At 45.9% G+C, this 5,730-nt stretch overlaps 1 non-coding gene across 1 annotated transcript; it reads left to right on the top strand.

Annotated features, from left to right (window-relative positions):
- The first annotated feature begins 5,215 nt into the window (after positions 1 to 5,215).
- Positions 5,216 to 5,319, top strand: LOC121135736. The gene has a single exon (XR_005872843.1). It is a non-coding gene; the product is annotated as a U6 spliceosomal RNA (small nuclear RNA).
- Positions 5,320 to 5,730: the final 411 nt, after the last annotated feature.

Raw genomic sequence — 5,730 nt, forward strand, 5'->3', positions numbered from 1 at the left:
CTAAGGCTGTACTCTGACCTGTACACACCCAGATACACACAGATCACACACAGACCGGCACATCTACACACGTGTACCCAGACACAGGAGCACAGATCACACACAGACATCACTGATATATATCAAAAGATAAACAATAGTTGATAAAGCTTTACATTTTCTTGCTGTGGAAGCCTGTTGGTAGAAAGTTATACATTTAATACTAACATTCTTGTTATTGATTATAAATGTGTTGTATATAATACTGTGTTTATTGTAAGGATCACATATTCCACTCTACTATTGATTTAAATCAAGAGATTCCTGGCTGCTGCTTCTTCAGGAAAACACCGGTAATCTTATAGCTTATATTTCAGCTCCAATTTTGTCCCTTTTCCCTTTATTTTTGCTCAGTGGAACCCTCTAGTCACACTTTACAAGCTTTCCCATCGTAAAATCTCTCATGGTAAAGAGTCAACATGCATCTCCCAGAGTCTTAGTACAGCACAAAGATGTATATCCCGTCTTCAAAAACAATTTAGAGGCATGTTCTCATTGTACAGCCCAGGATGGCACCCAACTTGAGTTGCTACACTCTGGCCCAGGACGGCGAGATTGTAGAAGCACACTCATATCTGGCTTTTAAAACCCCACATTTGAAGACCTAACTAGAAATGGACGATTTACAAATACACACAGACACACTCATAATGGCTAAGATTATATGTATGAATAAATTTTTAAATAGTTTATCCATCAGAAAACCTGGTAAAATTGTTGTCATTTTGTCTTGTGGCTTTCAACACTTCTAAAACCACCGTGGCTTCTTCTAAGCACCAACTTTGAAATGGACTGGCCATGCAGGTTTTCTAAATGTTTCAACCACCCAATAAGCCTTTACTGGAGCAGGGCCACGGTGGCACACACCTTTAGTTCCAAAACTTGAGAGGCAGAGGCAGGTGGATCTCTGTGAGTTCGAAGCCAGCCTGGTCTACAGAGTGAGTTCCAAGACAGCTGGCAAACCCTGTCTGGGAAAACCAAAATCAGCCTTTACTGAGTATGAGCTTCTGATGAGCACTGTGCTAAGCACTAAAATTGCTACAGGGAACCAAGCATCCTTAGTCTTTAGCTGTGACATCTCTTGCTTAGAATGTCCGACCTTCTATGTACTTGCTTAAACCGTCTTGGTCTATCACCTCATCTCATTTTGTGCCTGTCTCCTACTTTTCTGAGAAGACATCAGGTATTTTTCCTTGGTTGAGGACAGTAACCCTCCCTCACGCAGCCTAGCAACAGGGTGTGAATGGCATGGGGTGGGACAATGAGCTGATGTGAAAAATGACATCTTAGGGAAGGGGCCTCTTTGCCCGACTGTGGGCTGGACTGAGTCTCCCCAAGTCTCTCAGCACTTCCCTAAGTGTTGCGCAGTGGCCGGAGCTCACCTCCTTCCCCAGAGCACAGCGTCATGTGTCCAGAGCTGGATGGAGAGACAACGTTCTAGAACCCTCCATTGTGACCCGCTTGTGCCAATGCCTGTGCCGACGCTGTGTGTGCAGCTTGCACGTCCTCCTTGCTGCTCAACAGCGCAGTGTAGCTCTTTATTCCTATAAAGGCCTGGGACGTTCTGTTAGTCTTCTTAAACAGCGACCAGAGAGTGCCTTTTATTCCATTTAGGATTTTTGCAGTGTTTAGTAGGTAAGACATACTCCAGACAGTAGCTAGTAGACATAAGAATATGCTGCACATTTGATTGCACTATGCTGGTGCAGGGTACTGTTCCTCATGGGTTTCTCTGTCTTGTCCAGGCTCTATACCTCTCCTTTATTCTTCAAGCATTGAACATGATTCCCAAGTCAATATCAATCAAGTGAGTAAATAAAGGAATAAATGCTATATAAAATCTTCATCTTTAACTTGTCACTCCTCCTCCTATTCAGTGACCAGAATAGGCTATCATAGATGGTTGTTTATATTTCATGTCTATATTCTACCCAATGAACCAGATTTTAAAAGACTGGGCCGCATCAGGCAAACCTAATTCTATCCATTAGTCTGGCATAATGACTTATACCAGCAAGCTCAGTACTTGTTAGTCATGGTGATAATTAAAATTTAAGAGAAAAATGCGAACTTCCAAGACGATGTTCTATTTCTCCTGACTTTTCCTTCTGATGGAAAGCTCTTGATTCTAAAGTAGCGTCAATATTACTGCTGGGATGAAATATGGAACTGTGCTAAGCTAAATTTACTGGAGAGTGATCCCACAGTTTTCTGTAGATAAGAAATTTACCCAGGGCTAAAGAAACGGCTCAGTAGTTAAGAGCACTGGCTGCTCTTCCAGAGGACCTGGGTTCAATTCCTAGCACCTACATGGCAGCTGACAACTGTAAGTCCAGTTCTAGTGGCTCTGACACCCTCACACAGACATATATGCAGGCCAAACATCAGTGAACATAAAAAAACAAAACAAGAGAGTTATATTCTCTGCATGGTTCTGGGTATAGTAGGCCAGGGATCTTTCTCCTGCTCCTCTCCTCCTTTTCTTCTTCTTCTGAGACAGAGTTTCTTTGTGTGGCCCTGGCTGTCCTGGAACTTGCTCCATAGACCAGGCTGGCCTTGAACTCAGAGATCTGCCTGCCTCTGCCTCCTGAGTGCTGGGATTAAAGGCATGCTCCACCACCATCCAGCATCCTGTTTTCCTCTATGTTGGGTCTGGCTCAACTTCCTAACTGAATGGCTGCTTACTAAAACACAGAAGCAGTTCCTCCTCCCTGCCCAGCTAGATCCTTGGTGGCAGAACACAGAATACCCGGTGGCAACCGAGCTTTTCCTCAGCCTAGCTTGTGGGAATCCAGGAGCCCAGGCATTACTGACTTCTTAGACTTCCCAGTAAGCTGTAACAGCCCCGTATGCCAGTTCTTACAGAAGATTGTTCGGGACTCTTTGTCAAATCCTCTGAAGTTCACTGCCTTGGCTATCACACGTGTCACAATCAGCCTCTGTTCCTGTAACACTGGGGAGACTCTGGTGATAGAACCTTGACCACTGCAGCTAGTTCTGGATCCTTCTCTCAGGTTAAAGAGCCAATCAAAACAAAACAACAACAACAACAAAAAAAACAGAGAGGGGATAAAAACACTATAAAGTGTGTGTTTCTGTCTGTGGGTGTGCTCGCACACGTACCACTGCAAACGTTTGGAGTTCAGAGGATGGTTTCTATGAATTGCGCTCTCCTCCCATCATGTGGGTACTGGGCATCAAAGTCTGGTCGTCAGGTTTGGCTTGGCAGCAGCTGCCTTTCCTGCTAAACCATCTTACCAGCCCATTTTATCACTTTTCAGTTGCTGGTCACACGTTACCAGAAACTTGGTGGCTTAAGAAATCCCGAAGTAGGTATGCACAATTTCTGTAGGGTAGGTTTTGGGGCATGGCACTGGCATTTGTTAGGTTACGGCCAAGATGTTGGCTAGATCTGTGGTTGGTCCTGGTGTGGACATTTGCCACTCTCTCTTCTTTTTAGTGACTAGCCTTTCCAAGAGGCTGCGTACAGGCAGAACCTACACAGACCTTTTAACATTCGCTATGGTAAAGGGCAAATAGCTTGGGCAGGGGGCAGCGGGGAGGAGTCAAAAGCTGAAGGAGGCTAGGGGAGGAAGTTCTTCAGTGTTGGGATTTTAATGGAGTGCCGGGCTGTTGGTACAGGCAGGACACACTGTAATAAAAACCTAGTAGAAGGGACTTAAGAGAGTTTCATTTGTAAAGTGCTTGCCCTGCAAGTATGAGGATATGACTTTAGATCCCAGTGATGAGTGTGTTGAATGTCCCAGTGATGTGTGTTGAATGTCCCAGTGATGAGTGTATTGAATGTCCCAGTGATGAGTGTGTTGAATGTCCCAGTGATGAGTGTGTTGAATGTCCCAGTGATGAGTGTGTTGAATGTCCCAGTGATGAGTGTGTTGAATGTCCCAGTGATGAGTGTGTTGAATGTCCCAGTGATGAGTGTATTGAATGTCCCAGTGATGAGTGTGTTGAATGTCCCAGTGATGAGTGTGTTGAATGTCCCAGTGATGAGTGTGTTGAATGTCCCAGTGATGAGTGTGTTGAATGTCCCAGTGATGAGTGTGTTGAATGTCCCAGTGATGAGTGTGTTGAATGTCCCGGTTGTGGGTTTCTCCGCTGATGCAATAAGTCAAATCCAGCAGAATTAATAAGATCAGGTTTAATAAACAAAGCAAAGCACAGCACTCCTGGGTCTTAAACACTCTGTAGGCGTGGTCTTGAGCAGTTCCAGGGGAGGTGCTGCCCGATGGCTTTCTGAAGGTGGGGTCTGGAGAGAGGTGGGGCCCACTCGAGTTCCCAGCTAACCTTCTGGGTGGGGTTTGGAATGGGGGAGTGAGACAGGAGCTGAGGTCTCCAGGATCCACATGGAAGCTAGGCGTGGCATCTTGTGCCTGTGACCTGGGTGCTGGGCAGCCAATCTGTCCCAATCAGTGAGAGAGACCACACCAAAAAATGAGGAGTTACAAAGTCACCAAGAGGGTGGGGAGTGTGGAGAAGGGATGATCTCCCTCCCCTAGGTCTGCGTGATTTTTTTCCCCAGAAATTGAACCGTGGCACAATTTCTGACCATTTAGAAAGCCTAACGTGTACTTTCAGAGAAATGTCTGTAACCCGAGTGAGCTGTCCTCATCTTCTGTCTAATCCTTGGATTCTTGTGAGTTGTCATCATCCTGGCTCAACAAAGGGACAGCTTTATTCTTCCTTCCCTCCGAGCTGCAGATCTTGACTCCCAGTCCTTGAAACGTAGTCTACACCTCCTACTCCTAAACCCTGGCTGGATCTTTATGACCATGGTCTCCTAGTAGACTGTCAGAGGCTTCCTGTGGGTGATTGCGTGAAAATGACCTCATAGATTTGACTGCTTGGTCATCAGGGCCTTGTTGGAGGAAGTGTGTCTTTGATGTAGAACTCCAGCTGCTTCTCCAGTCTGCCTGCCCTGTTACTATGTTTCCCACCATGATGATAATGGGCTAGCCCTCTGAAACTGTAAGCCAGCTCTCAATTAAGTGCCCTTTAGAAACTAAGAGCTGCCTGGGCCATGGTGTCCCTTCACGGCAATAGAACAGTGACTGAGACACTTACCAGTCCGCTTCAAGCCACCCAGCCCTCCACTGCCATGTGAACGTGACAAAATAATCTCTTTATTGTGCCATATTTGCTTTTAATAACTTCTTTGGTACTTAACTCCTTCAGCACACATACTGAAATTGGAACGATATGGAGATTAGCACGGCTCTTGCACAAGGATGACGTGCAAACTTTGAAGTGTTCTATACATTAAGAAAAACAGGCCTCTACTTCCCACTTGTTGGATAAAGATCTGTATTTCTTACATGGCACTTTCAGAGTACCCTAAGGTAGCCCACCCAGTCTCCTACATACCGTCCCCAGACCGTCTGTCCCCAATGCGCTGCACTCATCTGGGTGTGGACTGTACCCTTCTATGGGTTTGAACCCCGGAATGCACAAGATGGAGAAAATGAGCTGGAGACACCCACCCATCTGTCTGTGCTTCCTGATGATGCAGTGTGACCAGCTAAACAGGCCACTGGGACATTGCCACAAAGCGTGAAGCTCCCCAGTTAATGTAGACAGAAACCGTGTGATACACAGGAAAGGCATTTGGAAAAGGTCGGTATCTTTGGGCATGGTGGCGCACACCTTTAATCCCAGCACTGGTTGACACAGGCA

This window comes from Mesocricetus auratus, unplaced genomic scaffold (genome assembly GCF_017639785.1).
Source record: "Mesocricetus auratus isolate SY011 unplaced genomic scaffold, BCM_Maur_2.0 Super-Scaffold_100041, whole genome shotgun sequence".
In the NCBI taxonomy this organism is placed as follows: Eukaryota; Metazoa; Chordata; class Mammalia; order Rodentia; family Cricetidae; genus Mesocricetus; species Mesocricetus auratus.